General features: G+C 28.4%; 1 protein-coding gene across 3 annotated transcripts in view; it reads right to left on the bottom strand.

Annotated features, from left to right (window-relative positions):
- Window positions 1-25,112, bottom strand: part of LOC129964762 (insulin-like growth factor-binding protein complex acid labile subunit) — a 177,794-nt gene that overhangs the window by 80,130 nt on the left and 72,552 nt on the right. For 2 of the 3 annotated variants that reach the window (XM_056079128.1, XM_056079129.1), the window contains exon 3: window positions 17,489-17,598. The gene's annotated coding sequence lies outside the window, so the exon portion shown is untranslated. Of the gene's footprint in view, window positions 1-17,488; window positions 17,599-20,184; window positions 20,283-25,112 lie in introns of those variants that run through there. The other variant, XM_056079130.1, reaches the window with a different exon arrangement.

A 25,112-nucleotide genomic window follows, 5' to 3' on the forward strand; every position in this document is an offset into this window, starting at 1 on the left:
AATATCATCCATCTCTGACTTATTTTATTTTATAGAAAAAATTATTTCATTTTACTTAAAATGTTTTCACATTGTTTAAAAAATAACAGCTGCGTCTATCATTTCTCAATATTTAACCCACGTTCATCTTAAAAGAAGCATATCATTTCATTAAATATTAATAATTCAAATTAATTTGAATTATTAATATCGTTTGCTGTGAATGAAAATGATAATATAATGGTCCACTCTCATCTTCTCTGTAGTCTGAATTTCATTATTACTGCTTTCTTAATTATATTCTTTTTTAGTCTTAAATTATCTTTATCTCTTAGAATTAGAATTATTTTAATTTTAAAAAACATCAATAATACACAAAACAAAGAACAATTTACTAAATCAATGGCAATTTTATTTGTATTAAAAATTATATGTTTTCAAAATTTTATCAATACATTTAAATATAACTTTTAAATTTCTAATATTACTATTAATTTTATTTTTTATTACATTATATATATTTATGAAGTAGTTTATTGTTTGTAATTGTAACATGAGAAATATGACGTAGTTAATAGTTATGCTTTCCGGATATTAACTATTTAAACAATTTTTTTAAAAAAAAAGCTGATGATGAATATGATACGCCGTTTCATGACATGTCAGTATTGTACGATAAGCTGAAATACCACCTTGAATATAAAAATATTAATTTTATCTGAATTAATAAATGCTTTCGAATTTAAACAGAATTTTTTTCCAATCACTTATAAAATTTTACTTCCATTTGTTATATATAAAAATAAAAATATGTTTGTACTTCTCGGTAATGGGCTATTTATGACGAAAGTCTGATTTATCAAGTAAAAATAATGTGCACTATCAATGGTATGAGCTACTGTAATTTTTTATCATCAGAACTTTAAAGCTGAACAAATTCAATTAGAAACAAAGAAGCAGAAATTGAGTTTTCAGAGGCAAAATTTTAAATGTATGAACCTAAAATTTTCAGCGTTTCTGGTTTACTAATTTAGTATTATTAAACAAAATAAATGGTTTACGTCATGATTCTGCTGCTTTTATATAATAATTCAGTAGGTTATTATTTTACGACAAATTTTAACAACAAATCAATCTGATAATAGCAGTATAGGTTGTCATCTTCTGAACTATTTGTCAAAAACATCACTTTTTCTGGACCACATCACGTTTCCTTCTGCAAATGCAGTTGAAGCATTTGTTGCAATAGCAGGACTGCTGCGTACATCGCATATTTTTCTTACATTGCAATCGAAGCATCTACTTTTCACATAATTTGTGAATGATAATTTTTAGATATGTCTTCCCTTATATGAGCAGTGTGCAATTTATTAATGTTCGCTTATCACTCTTAACCCAATTTACCTTCCTGTTTCTGTTCACATGTTTTTATCCTACTTCTATTTTTAAGGATATACACCCTTTGAATGATAAGTCCATTTCCAACGTTTTGAGCAAGTGAATGAACGTCTTGCGTAGGTTTTTTTACACACTTTTATCGCTTCAATAGATGCATTCGTTCTAGGATTAGATGGCTTGGATTGTTAAATCAACAGGATTTGAGATAATAAAATAAATAAACACTTACGACACAAGTGTACATAATTCGTTACCAAAAACAGATAGAAGTTTTAGCTTCAGAACTCAAAATCATGAGCCAATTTACTATGCACTTTTCGTCATTGATGAAAACAGCAAAATTGTTTTTCACAATTATTATCGTGGAACAAACTGCGTTGAAAAGTTTTTGGAATGTCTAAAAAAACCTTGAAACAATGAATTTAAGGTCTATGGAGAAAAATATCCCTCTTGCAAAATCAGATTCAATGCAACATGAAAATTTTCACTTACGTCAAAAAGATTTTAAAGCAACCGACACAATTGTCCGTAACCATTGTCTATATTCCGGAAAATTTTTAGGTTTCGAAGTAACTTAAATTTTGTCGGTGTCCTAGCCTTGGGCAGCGAGTCTTCCCCGTGATTTGGGCCTCCCGGTTTCGAGTTCTGGTTCGGGCGAGGTTGTTCTCTATCCTGTGTTTTATCTGTGAGGTGTTTGAAAGATCCCCCCCCCCCGCTGTAAAAAGGGATTGTGCAAGCGAATGTGTGTGTCATCTTCATATGAGCTAGAAGTCAGATTTTTGCCCTTGGCTGTTCAGGGGCCTTTGCCTTTAGAAGCTACTGCACAAACTCAGCTTAAATCGCTGATAGATCGTCAGCGGACTTGTAAAGTGCCATAAATAACAACAACAACTTAAATTAAAAACATTCCCATTTCATACCAGTTGTTTTACATACTTTTACTAATTACGACTGCCATTTAATTTTCAAAAAAATTTCACTGAGATTCAGAAAAAAAGATTAAAGTTATACCAATAAACAAAGAAAAATTTATAACTTTCACTTTAGGAAATTTAAAGTTTCTAGATAGTTACCATTTTCTGAGTTCATCTCCGTCCAAGCTAACAAATATTTTTTTTAAAAAATCAAATTATATTTTCCCTATTTTTAGAGAATGCTTTTATGGAACAAAACATACTGATTTTTTTGCTAAGAAAAGGGATTTTTCCTTATGATTACTTTAATAACATTGAAGCCGGCGTCCTGGCTTAGGAGTAGTCCGTCTTCCCCATGATCTGGGCGTCTCGGGTTCGATTCCTGGCTTGGACATAGTTGTTCTTCCCCTGTGTTTTATCTGTGAGGTGTGTAAAAGATCCCCCCCCCCCGTAAAAAGGGGTTGTGCAAGCCAGTATGTGAGTATTATCTTCATATGAGCTAGAAGTCAGTCTTCTGTCCTTGGGTACTAAGGGGCCTTTATTCTCAGAAACTACTGCACCCCCTTTCCGTGGTAACGCGGACACGACATCATCAATAATATTGAAGGTTTAGTCGAGAAAAAAGCTTCCTCCAAAACAATACTTTTATAATAATTTAAGTGGAGAATATATATCAGACAAGGATTATTGTCATGCTCTAAATATATGGAAGAAAATTCAGAGGTTGCCTGTTTGAAGATTAACTTAAACTGTATTTATTTGTGGATTGTTTGTTGTTAGCAGATATCTTCAATAACTTTAGACATATATGTATCAGAAGCTTTATAGTTTATATCAGCACCAGATTTAACATGGAATACTGGTCTAAAAATGACAGATGTGCATCTTGAACTTTTAACAGACGTGGATATGTACTTAATGCTTGAAAGGGGAATTAGAGGAGGAATTTGCTTTATTGGTAAAAGATATTCCAAATGTAATAACCCATATGTGTCTGAAACTTATAATCATAACGAAACCTCATAAATACATTATTTCAATTGATGTTAATAATTTATATGGTTTTTCCATGACTGCTAATCTACCATTTTCTAATTTTAAGTGATTAAATCATGAAGAAATAGATATACTAGATCTAATGGGCATTTCATCTGACGCTAAAACTGGATATATTATGGAAGTCGACTTAGATTATCCTAAAAATTTACATGACATTCATGATTATTTGACCCTAGCCGTTGAACACTTAAATATATCTTATGACAATTTATCCCCATATTAAAAGGAAGAATAGGAAAAGAATAATTTTAAATTTAATCGCAAAAATAAAAAGCTAACACCTAATTTATTTAGTAAGCAACATTATGTAACTCATTACCTAAATTTACAATTTATATAATGCAAAGATTAAAAATAAAAGGTAAAGTACTAAAAAAAAATTCTCCGTGTCATGTCTTTTCAACAATGGGATTGGTTAAAATCATACGTAGAATTTAATACATTGAAAAGAAAAGAATCTAAAAATGAATTTGACAAGTCTTTTTTCAAATTAATGATTAATAGTTTTTTTCGGTCGCAGCTGCATGGACATTAGAAAACTAATAGATATCAAAATAGCTGTAACTAAACGCGAATGCATAAACCAGTTAACTAGCTCCTCTTTGGAGTATTTTTCCATAATAAATGAAAACTATGCTTTGTTCAAAAAAAAAAAAAGTGATAAATTTATTCTTAAATAAACCAATCTACATAGGATTTACAGCTTTAGAACTGTCTAAACTTTAGATGTATAAATTATATTATGAAGTATTCAAGGAAAAATGTGGCGAAAACGTTACCCTATTGTATATGGATTCAGATTCATTCACATTAGAAATTAAATTTGAATTGACAATATAAGGATTTAGAAAATAGGTTACCTCCAATTTTTGATTTTTCTAACTATGACAAAAGCCATGAGCAGCAGAATAAATTTAATGATAATAAACTGGGTTCCTTTAAAGATGAAACAAAAGGAGTGTCAATTAAGAAATTTTTCAGTTTAAAATTAAAAATGTATTCTCATACTTTCGGTGACAATTACAAAAAGATTGCCTGCGGTTAAAAAAATAAATCACGATAAGTAGTGAATGTTTTAAAAAATATCTCAAATGAAAGTATGAATATATGATGTTATCAATATCATATTTTAAGTCAAAATCATGAAATCAGTACTAATTTTGTGAATAAAAAGTCTCTATGTTCTTTTTATGATAAAAAAAAATTATATTAGAAAATGGAGTTGATTGTATCTCATATGTACACTATTCCCTATCAAATGATGATAGTACGCTGAGGAAAACTGTAAATAAAACAAATATGTTAATGAATTCTGTTAAACAATTTGTCTTTTTCTTGCTCAATAAATATTTTTTTTCCGTTTTAAATGTTCTCTCTATTTCAGTAACACTGTCTTATTCGCTCTCTTCATTTTATTTTTTTTATCTAAATCACTAGATAGATTCAATTTCATTTATAAGTTAATTCATTTCTTCTAAACCAAATATGAAATTTTTAAAATTAAATTAGAGTACATTTATCGATTATAACATATTCAGTCATATATAGAATTTTTACCACGGATTTCTGATTTTTCATAGAAAAATTGCCAGAGCAAAAAAGGAAAAATTTCCACAGTTTATATGCTTCAGAATATTATCGAATTTTGTATGTGTATGCTTTGAAATATATTCATATAAAAGACTAATATTATTCAAAATAATACAAAAAAAGAATATAAATACCTACTTAATTAATTTGCTTCCAAAACAGATGAATCAGTTATACTTTACACTAAGAAATAATCCTTAGAACTAACATGATATCAAAATCTGAAGCGGATATATGAATGGATATATTTCGAGTGCTCTGATGCCTTACCGTAAAAATGATAACAAGATAAGTAATTTCCTGTGAAAATTTCCGTGCCTTTCCTGCTTCTGAATGTTCAATGTGGATAAAAACAGCTTTTATAAAACGACAATGTGAAAAGACCTTTGTTTTTAACTGAAAATAAGAAATATTTCTTTTATTCGTTTGTATAAAGAATTTCAAATCGTTGAAATATTTTATTAAAACCAGATTTTCCCTTTTAATATAAACAGAAACGATACTAGCACACAGATTTCATAGAAGAAATAAGATACGCTAGAATAATAAGATAAGAGCGGGATAGTCAGAATCATCCAATGTTTTGAAACTAAAGTGTGTTGAAGCAAAAATGTGGTCGACGCATTTATTTCGGTGTGAGAAGCAGACGCTTCGATTGCAATGTAAGAAACATATGCGATGTCCGCAGCAATCGCAACAAACGCAATGTAGGCAACAAATGCTTCACCGCATTTGCAGAAACAAAAGTGATGTGGTCCAGAAAATGACATGTTTTCGACAAATAGTCCCGAAGATGACAACCTATCTACTGATAATTTATTCTTTCGCCTCAGACTTTTGATGTTCAAACAAAGAACTTAAATTCAGAACATATTCTGCTCATATTTCATAAACTGGAGAACTTGAAGTGGCATATTTTTAAAATCAAGTAGAGGGGAATCGAGGCATTGTTTTAGAAACCCAGAACATAGCTCAGTTTTTATATCTAACTTCTTGCTATTAAAAGAGCTTTGAACCTCGACTTGGGTACTGATAATTCCGAAATTTGGATCCTCACAAGCAGCAAGAGTTCAATGCAATATTTAAAGGACTGGTCAAACATTATTGACAAGTTGGGCCAAGACATTATCCCCAAATTAACTACATTCGCAAGGATCGGCTCAGTGAGTATATAGTGGATCCCTCCCCATGTGGGTATCCACGAAAATGAAATTGCAGATGCCCTGGCCAAGGGACGAAGCCTAAGTCCCAATCCCCCCTCTTCTAGACTGCTGGCCGCAAAGATCCTCGTCTTGTTTAAACTAAAAACTAAAACGAAATGGAGGATTCCCCCAGAGCATAACTGGTATCCCTGTAGGTGTACAGGCTTGTCTCTGGTGTGCACCAGTCCAAGGAGTGTTCAAATGCTCTTATCTAGGGTAAGGTCTGGCTATATAAAAAGCCATTTCATCAGAGGCCAAAAGATGTATACTCCTTGCTGCTGTTCGGCCGACGCTTCTACTCCTCATATCATTGACTGTATTGGCGCCTGTGTAAGGCAGCTGGTAAATGAGGAGGAGTCAGTTTACAATCTTATCATGCGATTCGATCTCTTGGACTTGGTTTGAATTGATTGGGGATAAGTAGCAACAGCAACAACTTCAATCCGTATGTTCTAATTAATTGTTTTAATGACATTTATTACTGTTACAGAAGGCGAAATTTAAGAATGTTAAATTTACACATATATCAGAGTTTCGAAACAAGATTAAGGCTTAATAAATTTTTGCATTCGAAGTAATTGACTTTTATTCGCTAAATCTTTGTTAGAAAGTTTCTGAACATTTTATTAAGAAGTATTATTACTAATATTCATTGGCAATAGTGTATCGAAAGAATAAAAAAATCGTCAATAATGCTTATTAGAAGAAACAAGTAAGATATAAGCCTTACTAGCTAATACATACAATACTTCAATAAATATTATATTGTCTTTTATAGCTAAAAATTTATTATTTAATCCGAAATCTTTACTTTTTAATTAAATAAGAAAATCAGTTGCACCTGGCGATTTTTAAAATCGTCGAAAAATTACAGAAAGTACTAATCAATTTTTAAGAATCATTAAAAGCTAATTTTTTTCACTAATCATTCAATATTTCTTAAGAATAGTGTATGATTAAAATAACGAATATTTGTGGCATCTTGATATCAAATATAGCGATTGAAAATGTCGTTTGCGATAAAATAATATTTTAATAGACGTAAGCATGGTTTTAAATTAATAGGAATTAACTATTTAATTAACTATCTGCCTCTGATTGTTTATTTTTGTATTCAGCAAAATTTGAAGGAAATCTAATGATTAATTTGGATTTCTATAATGTACAAACTATTTTTGAATTTCAATTTTATTTATATAGAAATTATTATTATTATGCAAATTAGAAATTATATAATTTATATCTATTTTTGAAGATCGGAAAAAAAAATACTTGTATACCTTTAAAAATATATAATAAATCGAAGTTCCTTTAATACACTTTTCAGGTGATAGCATTGCCTTTGAAAGGATTGTTATATTTGTTAAGTGATCAATTCCACTTATAATTAACGAGTTATTAATGCTGATTTCAGAAACCCATTCTAGTCTTCAAGCCTCAAGTTATATTATCATTAGATTAAAGAATTTATTTTATCATTATTAATCATCATTAAAGAATTAATTTTAATTTCTTCGATATTTGGGTAAGGAATTTAATTTATCGTTCAGTCGAATCATATTAAATTTCAATTTCATTGAAGTTATTTTTAATTGCAAGTTTTATATTTTTATTTATTTATTGTATAATTGGGGTAAACATCATTTCAGAATAGTTTTTTGATAGCGTTCGTCTTAGAACAAGGTATTCTGAAGATCACAACTTTAATTCGATTTAATATTTTTTTTAGTTACTGGTTCCACCATTAAATTGCCTTTATTTTTAGCTTAGAGTAAGAAGTGCCTTATTCGTGGTAGTTTGGAAACAATGAAGTACCAAAGCGAACGACCGAGATTTACCCAACGCGTCTCGGAACCCAAAGAACAATAATAATAACAAAAAAAAATACCCTTTAAATTCCGCCTGAATGTAAGAAACTGCCGAGCAAGAACATTCTTTATAGAAAAAAAAAAGAGGGGGGGAGAGAAAAAACAGCAAGAGAAGAGTTTGTGGCATGTTAGCTTTTATACGCTGAGAAATCCCGTTAAAAGCCCAATAAAGCACCACATAGGCAATCGAGCTTTTCCCAGAAAACAATAGCCATTGTCGAGGAACAAAAGTTTCGGTGACACCTAAAACCAGTGGATGCCCAAACCCCAGAGTTCAAACTCCTCACCAAATAGGGGGGGGGGAGATGAGGAGAGGGGGGGAACTTTTTCCTCACCAAAATAAACTCCATTACGGATCGACATCTGAACGATTAAAAAGAGCAAAAGAAACTGCAAACGTCGTTTATATAGGATCCATCGCTCACGATTGGAGTGACTATTTTTAAACTCTCTCTGTCTCTTGAAGTATAAAAGAGGGGGATTTTTTTTTTTCTGTTCTCGTCTTTTTCGTCTTCTTCCTCACAATAGCCAGAGAAATTTCTGGAATTAGGACCTCTTTGGGGAAGCCATTGTTTTCCTCGCCCTTGCAGCAGTCGAGCGCCAGTCTTACGGATGATCAGGAATTTATAATCCAGGGAGGGGAGGGATGGGTCCTGACATTTGAATTTTGGTCCGAGGCCAGTGCCTTGTTTCATTCTACGCATCGTTTGCTCTACTTTCGGAAGCTCCCCCGGGGAGACAAAATCTTGGAGCCTCTCTCTCTCTCTCTTCGAGTTGTTCGCGAAGTACCTGAGGGATAGGTAATTGAATCGGTCCACAAGTCGTATGCTGCTAGATAAAAGGGAAAATCTTTGTCGTGGAAAGGATAACTGCGTTAGTCCACACGTAATGCGAGGACATCGGGGGATATGGGTTTGTTTTATTTGTTTCGGTTTTCTTTCACTTTTTACTTTCTCGTATACGAAGTATACAAACAGAGAATGAATCGTCAAAAAAAATTTCGATTTTGACCCATTTCAACATTTCTGACTTCTCTGAGTTCCGGAAAATAGGACTTTGGAATTGGCCTATTGCTCTGTATTCTTTTTGTCATTATACTACAGGGTGTTCATTAATTATTGTCGGGGTTTCCGTACCTCATAACTTTCGAATAAAAAACATTACGCAAAAACCGATTACGTATTCGTAAATTACAACTCAAAGAATTTTATTAATGATATTAAAGTGTAAAGCTTGCACAATTTGCACTTTGTAGGCATTCAGTTGAAGGCGATTATGTATTCGTAAATTAAAACTCAAAGAATTATGAATACGTAAATTATAACTCAAAGAATTATGAATACGTAAATTGCAACTCAAAGAATTATATATTCGTAAATTACAACTCAAAGAATTATGTATTCGTAAAGTACAACTCAAAGAATTATATATTCGTAAATTACAACTCAAAGAATTATGAATACTTAAATTACAACTCAAAGAATTATGTATTCGTAAAGTACAACTCAAAGAATTATGTATTCGTAAAGTACAACTCAAAGAATTATATATTCGTAAATTACAACTCAAAGAATTATGAATACGTAAATTACAACTCAAAGAATTATGTATTCGTAAATTACAACACAAAGAATTATGTATTCGTAAATTAAAACTCAAAGAATTATGAATACGTAAATTATAACTCAAAGAATTATGAATACGTAAATTACAACTCAAAGAATTATATATTCGTAAATTACAACTCAAAGAATTATGAATACGTAAATTACAACTCAAAGAATTATGTATTCGTAAAGTACAACTCAAAGAATTATATATTCGTAAATTACAACTCAAAGAATTATGAATACTTAAATTACAACTCAAAGAATTATGTATTCGTAAAGTACAACTCAAAGAATTATGTATTCGTAAAGTACAACTCAAAGAATTATATATTCGTAAATTACAACTCAAAGAATTATGAATACGTAAATTACAACTCAAAGAATTATGTATTCGTAAATTACAACTCAAAGAATTATGTATTCGTAAATTAAAACTCAAAGAATTATGAATACGTAAATTATAACTCAAAGAATTATGAATACGTAAATTACAACTCAAAGAATTATATATTCGTAAATTACAACTCAAAGAATTATGTATTCGTAAAGTACAACTCAAAGAATTATATATTCGTAAATTACAACTCAAAGAATTATGAATACTTAAATTACAACTCAAAGAATTATGTATTCGTAAAGTACAACTCAAAGAATTATATATTCGTAAATTACAACTCAAAGAATTATATATTCGTAAATTACAACTCAAAGAATTATGAATACGTAAATTACAACTCAAAGAATTATGTATTCGTAAATTACAACACAAAGAATTATGAATACGTAAATTACAACTCAAAGAATTATGTATTCGTAAATTACAACTCAAAGAATTATGTATTCGTAAATTACAACTCAAAGAATTATATATTCGTAAATTACAACTCAAAGAATTATGAATACGTAAATTACAACTCAAAGAATTATGTATTCGTAAAGTACAACTCAAAGAATTATATATTCGTAAATTACAACTCAAAGAATTATATATTCGTAAATTACAACTCAAAGAATTATGAATACGTAAATTACAACTCAAAGAATTATGTATTCGTAAATTACAACTCAAAGAATTATGAATACGTAAATTACAACTCAAAGAATTATGTATTCGTAAATTACAACTCAAAGAATTATGTATTCGTAAATTACAACTCAAAGAATTATGTATTCGTAAATTACAACTCAAAGAATTATGTATTCGTAAAGTACAACTCAAAGAATTATATATTCGTAAATTACAACTCAAAGAATTATGAATACGTAAATTACAACTCAAAGAATTATGTATTCGTAAATTACAACTCAAAGAATTATGAATACGTAAATTACAACTCAAAGAATTATGTATTCGTAAATTACAACTCAAAGAATTATGTATTCGTAAATTACAACTCAAAGAATTATGTATTCGTAAATTACAACTCAAAGAATTATATATTCGTAAATTACAACTCAAAGAATTATATATTCGTAAATTACAACTCAAAGAATTATGTATTCGTAAAGTACAACTCAAAGAATCGCCTTCAGCTGAATACTGAGTCTTTACAAGTGTGTAAGAAAACGAACCCCCCAAAGTTTTAATAATCTAGGAAAATCAAATTGGTATGCTGTATAAAAACTAAAATTACATCCAATAGTTCAGGGAAGCTGTCTACAAAATTTTTCATTGTTCTACGACGCTGAAATCAAAACGTTCCCCATTGTTTAAGTTTATATAAACTTTGCCGTGATGCCAGCAGGTTCAACAAGTGACCCTTTTCATGGTTATAAGCGTTGTACAATTCCTTATTTATTATAACGAATTCACAGTTGGATAAAATAAACCAAATACTAAGAAATTCTAATTATAAGGAAAATCAAATTAGTTATTTATTAAATCTTAAGCGAATATTTTAAGTTAAAATCATTTCCCTGCCTACTGACGCATGCTGAAAAGCTTGAAAGAAAATAAATCTCGTAATTTTCGCGTATGATTCGCGATATACTATTATTTAATCATATTTGTTTATAAATACTTTGTCACTGACTAGCTACATTGTTCGCCAATAAAAAAAATCAATCCTTAATAGTTTAATCCAATATGTATCTTAACAACTATCCATTAATAAAGTATGCTGCTTAGCCCTTTAAATGACCATTTTTTCTAGTCGTGGTATATTAAGATAGCTTTAGGATTGAAATTGGTATAAGAAAAATAATTTATTGAGTTTATTTGATTTATTAAATAACTTATTTGAGTAAGTAATAATTTAGTAACAAATCAAGACACATCAAGACATTTCGTTGTTGTAACTTAAACGGTTTGGCCTATACAGCACCATCACACAAACGCAAGCGTGACAGCACACACTCACAAACATCATTATTATTAGTGGAGATTGCTGCATTTGAATCAAATATTGACTATTTTAATGAGTAACTCTGCATTGCAAAATCAAATGAACAACTAGAAAAATTCCAATAATTGCTTATATTTAGAGAATTAAATAATATCAGTTTTCAAAAGTTTATCAATATAATCAGTGCCAGGTTTTCGATTAGGTAGCTGCCTATGGCCGCTAGCCTGAGAACGGGCCTCAGACAGGTCGATTCAAAATTTTATTTCCTTTCTGTCAAATAAATTAATGAGTAAAAATATAAATTTTATCAATTATAAAATATCAAAAAATGTATTAACATTTTAATGGGTATAATTGATAAATCATTGATAATATCTACTACATTATTACTGTATATATGAATAACGAACTTGTCTTGCAGTCCCGAATAGTAATCTATATCTATACTTATAATAAGCTCAATGTGTGTGTGTGTGTGTTGGCGCTCTACAGACCAGACCGTTCGACCAACAGCTACCAAATTTGGCACATGCATACCTTGGAGCTCAAGAATGTGCACCTGGGGTCCTTTTTTGAATTTTTAATTAAAATTTTAATTATTAATTAAAAATTAACTTTCCCGCCAAAAAAATCTTTATTTCCCCACCGCCAAATTCGTAAGACTTCAGTTTTTTTTCCCGTGCTAAAGAGGTTAGGCTTAACAAATTTTCGGTCGATTATTTCAAACGATTCTATTTATTTTCTTAATATTTGATGCATTTAAAATTAAACATTATTAATGAATCGATCTTTCAGATTCTTTCTGAAGTACTTTTGGATTAAAATAAAACAGAATAAAGGAAATTAAAAATTTTTAATCCTCATAGCGTTACCCTAACTGGCTTAGAAAATTCACGCATTTGCGTTACCATAATTGGTGTTGAAAATTCATGCATGCGCATTGTGTTCTGATTGTTGACAAAATTTTTTTCAACGGTCTTGGTTTTGAAGGCTTGACATGTTTTCGACAGATTATTTCAAAATATTCTGTTTATTTTCTTTGTGTTTGATGCATTTAAAACTAAACATTTTTAATTAATCGATTTGTTCATGATGAATCATAAAATTTTGTCGAAAACTTCTTGAGATATTATATAAATTAAGGAAGATATTTCTTTAGTGCCCATAAGGTTATATACTCAACGAGTCTGTTTTCAGTATTCGTATTTAAAAAAAATGCTTCTTTTCAGTAAAAAAAATTTTATTATATCAATTGCATTATAATCATTTCCACTTTAACTTAAAGCATAAATTCTACGGGAGCTAACAGAAAATTAGAGAGATACATATTACGTTACGGCTGAAGGCCTTTATAATATTATGAGTGAATTATATGACTTTCAAAATTTGAAGCTTTAAAATATTTTGATGAAGAAGCTATTAAAATATGAGTTATATAAAATATTTAATTATTAAAATTTTAACGAACATTAAGTTTGGCGAACCGGCTGGTCACCAAAGATGGCTAGTGAAAAAATAAAAACTTTCCTTTTACAAAGTGAATGAAATAGAAAAATGAAAAAATAAATCTTCAATATGCTGAATATATATATATATATATATATATATATATATATATATATATATATATATATATATATATATATATATATATATATATATATATATATATATATATATATATATATTCAAATGCAAAATTTGAATTGACCATTTTAATAAACAATAGACTCTATAATGTGTATTACTTGAAGCTTCTGGTAATAGTTAAAAATATATAGTCTTAAAGCTTCTATTCAGGTTACTAAAAATGTTTCCATATTCTCTGAGTTTCTTGCAATGAAATCGAAATAAGGAAAGTAAAAAAAAAATTAATAGAGAAACCATAAATCGAATAAACGCGGACACCCCCCCCCTTCCCCTTCTCGGAAAAAAAAAAAAAAAAACTAGTCTGAAGCAATGCAGGTTGGCAAAATACCAAAATCACCGATTCATATGATGCCCATAACAAAATATAACTGAATGGTATAAGATACCAGGAACATTAAAAATGAAACACCAGTCCTAATCCTAACCAGAAAAATCTTCTTCTATTAAGAGAGAACTGCAATAAGCGCACTTTTATGAAAAGGGGTTTAAAAAAAAGAAAGAAAGTAAAAAAAAAAAACAAAAAAAAAACAGAGGAGCATATATTTATTTACGAGTGAAATGCAACTAAATTGCAGATGGTTAGGAATTGCAAAAATAATTTACACTTGCATCACTTTTGAATTTATAGTTATAATAGAACCTTAATGATCAGGTGCTTGTCTGCCATATTTAATTTAATAACGTAAAGCAACTTTGATGAATTACATCTTATTACATCAAATGAAAGATTTAAAAAAAATTATTCTTACGTATGAAATATAGAACTCTAATTCTGAATGGTCAGCTGCTCATGCCAAGGGGCTGCTTGCGAAATTAATTGGTAAAATCTGTTCAGTTATTGACTAGAAATTGCATCAAGGTTTAATTTTGCAATGTTTCTTGAAGTAATCGGAAGAAGGCGCAGGCGCAGCTCTTTATAAACAGTATGCAAATGGGCGAAATTGATACAGTGGGTGGAACTGGAGGATTGGTTCTTTTGTTTTTTGTAATTATTTTTCATACATAGATTAGTATTTTAATTAAAGCAGGTGGGTTTTCTAAACTCAAATTGAAATGCTGATGGCACAGATATTAAGAATGGATAACATATGAAATCCAATAAATTACTAAAATAAAAATAATAAACGTATAAAATATAAAAAATAATAATTATGAAAATTATATATATATATATATATATATATATATATGTAAGAGTATGTAATATGTATATGTAAGAGTATGTAAGAGTTTTTAAATTGTTTACATTTTTATATCCTCGATGGAATACTTTTTTTTCAATGCTTTCAAAATGTAATTATTAATTCATACATTTATTTTTAAATTTTCGATGCCACACAGCTGTTGCTACCTAATAGTGATTAAAAAAATCTTCATGAAATTTTCCATAATAAATTATAAATTAAAGGACTAAAAATCCAAAAATAATGCAAATTTAATTTTTAATACAATAATAAAAGTGTATTTTAAGACACTGTTTTAACTAAATTTATTTAAACAATAACTATTCACCTATAAATTAAAAAAGGAAAATCAAGAATAATGATTAAAATAACCAGACTTTTCTAGACTGATTAAATTCAGACATTAATTTTAATTTACATCTGGTAATTTTAGCTACACATAATGTTTACTAACTCTACATCGAATTAAGAAAAGCAATGAGTCTTAAACTACCAAAACGAAAACTTTGTTTCAAAAAATAAAAATAAAAAAATTAAAAAAAAAATTATCTTTTAAGTAAGAGAAAAAAAAAGACAGGAAAGGTGTTGATAAGGGGTAAAAAGAATGAGACAAGAGAGTTAATTTAGCACCGGTGTGTATCTACCTGGACGTCGCGAACCACAGAGATTAAAGAAAAGTTTTCATAATTAGAGAAGAACGTGTGCAAAATTAATTATCAGGTTGACACTAATTTAGAATGGGAGTTTCCCGACTAATGAAAATGGAGTTGGCAACAAGCATAAAACACAATTACTTTTCTGTCCGTTACAAACAAAAGGGAGGGAGAGGATCTTAAAATAACTATACTGCCAAATGATTTTGATAAGCAAAATAAAATGTGGGGAATTTTTTTAAAGTTGGATAAAACATTCCTGAAAATTTTATGTATTGTTATTTGCAGAATATAATTTGCTTTTTGCAAATATGTTATTTTTTTATTTTAAGCAGAAGATAGAATTTCACATTTTATGTGAAACAATTAAAATGTACATTGTCATTTAAAAGAAAAATATGAAAGGGATGTGAAATTCACTCATTAAGAAGGAACTCACACTTTCAACAGAATTAAGATCTGTTTCTGACGATATGAAAGAAATTGAATAAAAATTGCGCTATTTAACGTTTAGAAGAACTACACTCCCAACTGATCACTTCTGAATTGAGAACGATACAATGAACATTTACAAGTTGTTTCTCTGTTCATCGTCTTGTTCTAATATTGATAATGATAGAGCCAATGGCGGATTTTCTATGAGACAGATTAGACAGCTGGCTACCTAGGATCGCTAGGCCTCAGAAGGGGCTCAAGCAGGTCCATTAAAAAACTTTATTTTCCTGGTTGGCATGTGGATAAGTTTGTAAAAACTGCAAAATATTAGGACAATATTGATACTTTATCAAGTGTGATTGGTTAGGTTCCTATACATTTCATTATGTTAATTAGAATATTTATAAAATTGATCATCCGCTGTAATATTATTTTACGAACATAATGGCAGGCAATCTATACTCATAATGCATTTATAAAAACGAATATGTATTTACAAAGTTAATAACATAAAAATATTAACTTAAAAAATTATTAACATGTTGGAATATGAAACTAAATTATAAATTATTAACAGAGGATTCACATACTGTGCACTGTTTAGTTCTGTAAAATACCAAAATCCGCAGTTGAATTTAGGAATTTTGCCGGCCTAGGTAGTAAGTATCATGACAACTTGTTTCTAATTTACTGGTCAATTTAATTTCATGTTTCAACGTATTTTTATCTTAGCTTCATGCTAACGATTTTTTTTTTTAGATTTCTTTATTTTTATAACTTTCAAAAGTTCTTATGTTTTTATTTATTTATTACGATTCCTGACTAAGTAACATCCATGCTTATATTCACTGTTATTTAAGTAAATTCTCGTTTTCATATATATATATATATATATATATATATATATATATATATATATATTAATCATTTAGTAAATGAGGGTAACCTAGTAATGGAATAGTAATATCATGATCCATAACTATGGATTCCATGGAATTAGTAATCACATTAGAATCTGGCCAATTGTAATTTGTAAAGAGTTAATATTATCATAATATTCTGCAATTCATTAAATTTTTATTTCTTTACGAATTTATTTATTTTCATATTAGTCTAATAAAATTATTTTAATAGATTTTTTTACACCCCCCCCCTCTTCCTTAGCCCAGAATACTAAGAAGCTGCTTAATCGAAAATCTGGAGTTGGTTTAACTTGCAAACTACGTTACCAATAAATTCTCGTTTCGAGGGAAGAAACATTCCAGCTTTATTCTTAGCTTTGCTCTACAAAAAAAGTATTTTTTCTAATTTTAATAGGTTCTTTATTATTTCTTGATCAACTTATTCTGCCCCCTCCCCTTCCCACCTGCATTTACTTTGAAATCATCCTGTAATTTCATATATATCATGATAATCGCATTCCGTAACAAATAGAGATTAGAAACCTTAAGTTGATTTCATTTAGATAATTTTAAAAAAGAGTTTTAGAAATCATAATGAATGATAAAAATATTTAATAAAGAGTTGGAAGGAAAATTATTGCCGGAAGTGAAAAAATGCCACAGAAAATTGGTAGGGGGTGACAAAGAAAATTCACTTACCCACATTTGTTAGAAAGGATCCTCTACCGGAGAAGGAATCGATCGCGGAAATTCCTCAGACCAATTATGTAACCCTGGAATTCCTTTGCAAAGCAACAATCAACGCTTTCCTGAAACAAATGAAGATAGTTTTGGGGATTGGAACAAGGTATAAATTGATACATTAGATCAACATGTGTTTGCAACAAACAAATAAAGTGAACAAATTATGTTAATACATTAAAAAAGAAAGAAGTGCTAGAAGTTCTTATATGTTTATAAATGTAAATGAATTTGTCACTTCCTGAGAACATTCAAAGAATATCATGTGACCAACTAGAAAGAACACTCATTTCAAATTCATATAGTGAACTCATATAATTCATGATTTTAGGCACTCAAATTTTGCCATTGTGAGTCTTCCACATCTCCCTCCTAGGGCCAAATTATTAGTTAAAATATCAGAATCCGATGTTTTCACAACTAGTTTATTTCGCCTCCTTTTCGAATGACGAATTTGCTTAAAGAGCAACGATTCTCAAGTTCCGAAGAAGTGCATTAATGAGCGATGAAGGTGGTAGACGATGTAGCCAAAATTGACTTATAACCTGCATTTAGATCTTTATATGAACGACGACAAGAACACATAGCTTTATAGAATAGTTACTTCAATGCGAATGAGATCTTGAGTGCTCTATCTGGATTTATTATTCAGGAATAAATGAGGTTTTGAAACTTTTTGTGTGCTCGTTAATGATGTAGGAAACTTATTATCGAATACTTGGGATGTTACTAAATTTTTTTTTAAATTTAAAATAAATAAGAAAGCCCAGAGTGGGATTCAAAATGATGCACTAGCTAACGATTCACTAAAGAGATAGATTTTTATTTTACAGTTAATGTCCGAGAATTTATATTACAAATATAGCACGATTCTTAAAATTTTTTTTAAAATATTGCTATATCTTAAAATCCAACAGATGGCGTTAGTAATAATCTGATATATATATATATATATATATATATATATATATATATATATATATATATATATATATATATATATATATATATGTATGTATTTGGGGTTACATATGAATATTAAATGTCTTGTTCTTGTTCGTAAGATTTTAAGTAGTGTAAGATTTTAAGTGCTGTTGTTCATTCCATGAATTCCAAAATGAAATTAAGTTTCGCTCTGGCTAATTTTACTACGAAATTTAAAAATTTAAGCAGTTTTCTTATAAATTAGTTAAGATATTTCGATATTTTTAATCACATTTTTTTTAAATATGTTAAGATTTTTTGATTATTAGTATATCGAAAATAGGATTATATTTCTAAATTATACTTAGTTTCTGAAAACTTGAAAATTTTAGATATATATTAATTTATATATGTATATATTGTATTTTAGATACATTACATATTCATAATCGTAATTTCATTTGAGTTTCAACATTTAACCTTGATGTAGTAAAGAATAAAATAAATTTATCATTGTTAATTATTTCTTGACCTTTGAGAATTCTTCCAATAAATATAGAAACAACCGAGAAAACCAGAATATTTTTTTTAGTACAGACGCTGTTAAATAAGATGGTTAGATAATATGTACAGTATCTTTTGTCATATTACTTTAACATCATGTGAACTCATACCATTCCATTCAAAGATGGTAATGGAAACAAATGAACAATTCTTTACTACAGCAAATATGAAGAAAATGGACTTGCATGAAAATTGCACATTAATTTAGAGTCTTAAGGCAAATGAATTATTTTTAAGGCATGCAACTACATTCAAAATAATTTTTTTTTGAAAATTGATATAAAATTATATATTTGAATTATTTCTTGAAAATGACTGAAAAGTACTCATGAAATAAAAATACGCCAGTTAAAATCAAAAGTTGGTTTTTCAAAATTGGAAGAAAAACAAAGGCTAAAAAGAGATAAATAAATAAATAACACAATGACATAAAAAAATAAAAATCAAACGATTTGTTCAAAATTTCGAAAATATCACTTAGTTCTCAAATTATGAAATAAAATGTATTCCTATCCTTTAAATACTGAGGTTCAATTAATATATTATATGAAATTTTATATAATTTCGCATTATGAAGTATTAAAACAACTGTAAAATCTTTTTTAATGCACAGATTATTTATTTCGTAGTTTAGGAACTCTAAAACATTAAAAAATTGCAATGCCAAATTTGAATTAAATATATGTATTGGATTTTTAATAAAAAGATTTTATCAAAGTTTAGGATTTCAGAAAATGGCATTAAAATATATTTTATGCAAATATAAAAATGAAAGCAACTTTCCAAACAATGAACTGAGAAACAAAATTATAAATTATAAAGAAAATATTCTGGCAATAAGAATAATAAATATTTAAAAAAAAAACATTTTTCTACATTTTTGCCAAAATCGACTTAATATTACCAGCAGCAATCGATTATCATCTATCTCAAGACAGATAAATTATTTTTAACAAGAATGAATTTTTTATCCAGAATCAATAAAAAAATATTTTAAGATAATAACCCCAACAAGGCATATTTTTAAAGTTTTATTACTAGTAATCTTAATAAAAAAAATTAACCTTTTGTCTGAGTTTGTAAAAAAAAGAAAAGAAAAGAAAAACAAGCGCAAACATTCATTAAAAAGATAAAAGCAAGAATTTAAAAAAGAAAACTTTCTTTACCTAATTTTCACTACTTAAAAACAAGCTCTCTCAAGAACACTCACGGAATCAACTTTTTTTTTCTTCTTCTTTTTACTATTTTTCACCAGCTAAAAATTAAACAATGTCTGATTTTTTTTTGCATCTAAGTCTTAATTGAAAAGATGAACTGAAAGTTGAAACATAAAAAAAATTTACGAACAGAAAAAAAGAACTCTATCATGAACAGGAAAATACAAACTAAACAACAGTCCTGCGGAAGTCCTGAAAGGCAACATAATTAAAGAACTGTTCCAGAGGTTGCATTTCCGAATAGAACGTAAACAGTAACAAGTCAACGTGTGCGTCAGACAGCCAGGGCAATCCAGCGTAATAATAAAGACGAAGATTTTTTTTCATCATATAAAAAAAAAAAAAGAGGGAAGAAAAAGATGATTTTTCTTTTTTGACTTTGAATCTGGAGCCTTCCCAAATGTTTGTCCTTGAACTTTTTGACGTAAAAGACATCCAGAAAAAAAAGCCGAAATAAATATCAACGTAATTTTATTGTCTGCAATCCAAAGGAACTAACTTATTATTTATTCAACTTTTGAATTTACCCTTTTTTTTTGTTTATTGTTATTTGAGTTGCAGGTTAGAGTGCGATCTGTTTCGGCTCAAAAATAACTTCAAGCTGTTAGCTTTCTTTTAGAATATTATCACTAGCGTAGCTGAGCTGTCAAGATTTTATTAGTGTTTTCACTTTCTTTTTCAGTTTTCTTAGACAGATCGAGTTTTCAATATTTTATGTTCCATTCCAACCCACTCTCGTTTCTTTAGCATTTGTTTATGCCTTTCAAAGGCATATAGTGTAGTGTTTTTAATCAATTTAATTCATACACTAAAGCTTCGGTTTATTTGAAAATTTCAATTTAATTCCAATCTATTATTTAAAGTCCTGCAGTTTTATTCGTCGTTCTTGTTCTCTTTTATATGCTGTTCGTTTATTCTATTTCTAAGAAGTTCATTCTTAGAAATCGTTTATTCTATTTCTAAGTTCTTTTGTTTTATGTATATTAATTTTTGACTGGGCAACATCTATGCAGTCAGGATCCTCTTTTAATCAGATGATCAATTAGTTTTACAATTTCTATATATTATAAATTTAATCAACTTGTTAATGATTTATTTTATCTATTTTTTATTTCGTTGAGTGCATGAAAATGTATGTTTCTATTTATTTACATTGTTTCTATTTATTTACATTTACATTGTTCAAGACCAGTAGCTTAATTAAATCAAGTTCCATATTTACAAATATTGTATTTATTAAATAAATGTAATGAATTTTATCAGAACCTGATGAAATATACTTTATAAAAAGTTAACCCTACATTGCATCGTGTAGCCATTTGGCTACGCATTTTTGTTTCTGCTTATAAGTTTCACATGACTGTTTTAAATGGCAACAATGAGTGCTTTGAAATCCCATTTTAAATGCATTTTGATAAATATTTTCAGAAAAGATGTATGGCAGACAGAGATACTAGAATTAGATTTGAAATGGAAACTTAGAAAAATATCAAGATGACTGTTGTAAGAATAATTCTACAATTATAAATGCTATCAAAATATTTTTTGCATTGTAAAAAAAAAATATTAGTGTCATGTTGTTTCTTATTTCAAGTGTCATAGACAAGTACACTGAAGAAGTCAGTGCTTTTAAGCAGAGAGAGTGTCTCTTATTTTCAGTAGCGCCATCTAAAGCTAAGGCTCTGCTACTCATGCACCGTATTCGCCTGCAGAATCCTTTTTTACAGGGGGGCACATTCACACACCTCACATAGAATACAGCTGAAGAACAACAATGGCCCGACTGGGGCTGGAACCCGGGAAGCCCAGATCACCTATGCCAGGACACCGGCAAATAAATATATTAGTAAAAAGAACTGATATATTAATTGCAGAATTGTTATAATCTGATTTGTGTCACTGGGTTATTGTTTGATTCCTAATGTAGCCAATTGGTGCATTTTGTTTTGTTAAAATTTCAACAGAAAAAAATAAACTAACTTTAAAAAAAATAAATAATTTTTCTAAATTATTCGCATCTAATAAAAGACACATTTTTTTGTTAAAAAATTAAAAAAAAAAGTTATGCATCTTAGCTTTAATATATTCCTGATATTTTTAACTATTGGAATTTCTAATTTTTTTAATAAATTTATTTGTTTATTTGGCAACAAGAAAAATAATGTTTTTAATCCATCTGCTTGTGGCCCCTTCTGAGCTTAACGGGCCAAAACAGCTGCTTAATCTTCCTTTTCCGAAATCCCTCTCTGTATTTGGCTTAGTTAAAAAACATTCTCTGTAATAAATTGAAGTTTAATTTTCTTTAATAAGACTTTTTAAGCATGTTTCATCATTTATCAATGAAATAAAAAAAGTTTAAATAATTTTCTATCAGTTTATCTTACTGTAAAGTTAATGCATAGTTTCATTTAAAAGTGTATGTATTCGTAAAGTACAGCGTGCACGATTTCGTTTCTTTTTTTTTTTCAATTATTTTCGATTTCGATTTATTTTTTCAATTATATTCAATACGATTTTTATTTTTCGGTACATAACAGACATTTAAAAAATATACTGAAGAAATTGCTTATATATAATATAAAAGCAATTTCTTTTTCAGAACCGTTTGAGTTTTGTTTTAGTGCTTCTTTAAAAAGTTACATTCGTTTCTGCATTTTCAAAACTGTTTTAATGTTATATTCATATTTATGAATGATTCTTTTTTTTTTAATTCTAAATTTTGATAATCCATTCAAACTTCCTACGCTTGAATTTCATGCAAAATTAGATAGATATCTACAAATCCAGTGTAAAGATTATATACCAGATTTCATCCATCAACCTCAAAGCGTTTTGGAATTATCATGTTAATAGAATTCCAAAAATGTATTATTTATGATAATGAATCATAAATTAAAATTATTTTTTTATATTTTCAGAACTTAATTATTAGTTAATAAAACTATGAAATTACATTTTGCTTTTGGACCTGTGAAGCTATTAATGATGAATTTGCGAAAAAAATTAGTATCACTTTCCTGTAATATTTATAATAATGAATTATAAATTTAAATAATTGTTTCAATATTTTCGAATATTAATTATTAATAAAATAATTAAATTAAATTTTGATTTCATACATGTGTCTCCACTTAGTGGGGAGTAATGGAAAAAACTATTTCACTAACATCTACAATAATAAATTATAAATTAAAATCTGGAAAACTGAAAATATTCAAAATACAAATGTTGGTAATACATTAATAAAAGGGCTTGCAAAAACTGTTTTTATTAATCTTATTCTGTATTTTTCTGATGTAACAGAGTTTTCAAATTTTGTATTCCTGTGTATTCTTGATGATAACATGCTATTTTAATAATTTCAAAACTTAGCTATCAAAAAATCTATTAACCACTTAAATGCGGAAGTTCATTGTCTTTCTTTTTAAAGGCAATTAATGGCGCATTACACGTCGAACGTAATACAAATGATTGTATAGTAAATTTTGCAAAAAATTATATTAAAGCAAATGAAATTTCACTTTTATCTGTTAAAAAAAATTCACATCGATCGGGTCGAAATGAATATTTGGATTGACGCGCACACGGCAAACGCATTTAACTGGTTAATTTCATATAATTTCGATTCTATATACTATGGAGATGTATTGTGGTGTCACCTGGTATTATATTTTAGAAAAACATTATCATAAGTTTTTTTTAAAAATATTGTCAATGATATGTTATAAATTAAAGACTAAATAGTTGAAAAACAGGGAAATAAAATATCTTCTCTTTAGTATACTTATAATAATGTCTTTTAAAATCTGATTGTATAGTAAATTTTACAAAAAAATATATTAAAGCAAATAAAATTTTACTTTTATTTGTTAAAAAAATTTCACATCGATCGGACCGAAAGGAAGATTTGGATTGACGCGTACGCGGCAAACGCATTTAACTGGTTAATTTCATTAAATTTTGATTCTATATACTATGGAGATGTATTGTGGCGTCACCTGGTATTAAATTTTAGAAAAACATTATCATAAGTTTTTTAAAAAATATTGTCAATGATAAATTAAAGACTAAATAGTTGAAAAATAGGGAAATAAAATATCTTCTCTTTAGTATACTTATAATAATGTCTTATAAAAACTGTTTTTAACAAAACTCTTTTTCTTAAATAATAAAATTAATAATGTCATATGCGTATTTTGCATTTTATGCTTTTTATTTGAATTTGAACGATTTTATTGAAAGTTGTTGAATCTACTAAAGTATGCTTCTATCTAAGAGTCTAGCACCTAAATTACGACTACAATTGGCAATATGTCATCCTCAGTTTTATCGCATATATTTTGGTAACAAAAAAAATCATTCCACGTGATTTTCTTCTATAAAAAATCAGTATGACATATTTGTATTTAAGATACAAAAGTAAAATAACCAGACCTTATCCCCAATAATCACGTAAATTACTCCAGCGAAAAAACTCAATCCTTATATTAGCAGCAAATGCAATAATTCCAGAACACGTAGTTACTCCTACCCTCTTCCCCAGATTGTTCGGCTGACAGAAATGAGAAAAATAGAAAAATCGATTCTTGTGCAATATTTACTCGCTAAGGGCAATTTTCACATTGTTCCTAGAAAGTTTTAATTTGATGAATAGAGTTGGGTTTTTTTTAAATATCTAGGAGATATTTACATCCAGTAGTTTTCCTATATGTACTCTAATTTATGCATTGCATTGTAGATTATACATTTCTAAAGAAATGCTATAAAATATGCTAAGTAGATGACTCTCCGAGCTCTCAACTGCATGCGATATTTGTTGACAGAACCAAGTAAGCTTAGACATGAAGTTATCGAAATTTTGCCTCGTGCAGATATTT

This window comes from Argiope bruennichi, chromosome 1 (assembly GCF_947563725.1).
Source record: "Argiope bruennichi chromosome 1, qqArgBrue1.1, whole genome shotgun sequence".
Lineage (NCBI taxonomy): Eukaryota > Metazoa > Arthropoda > Arachnida > Araneae > Araneidae > Argiope > Argiope bruennichi.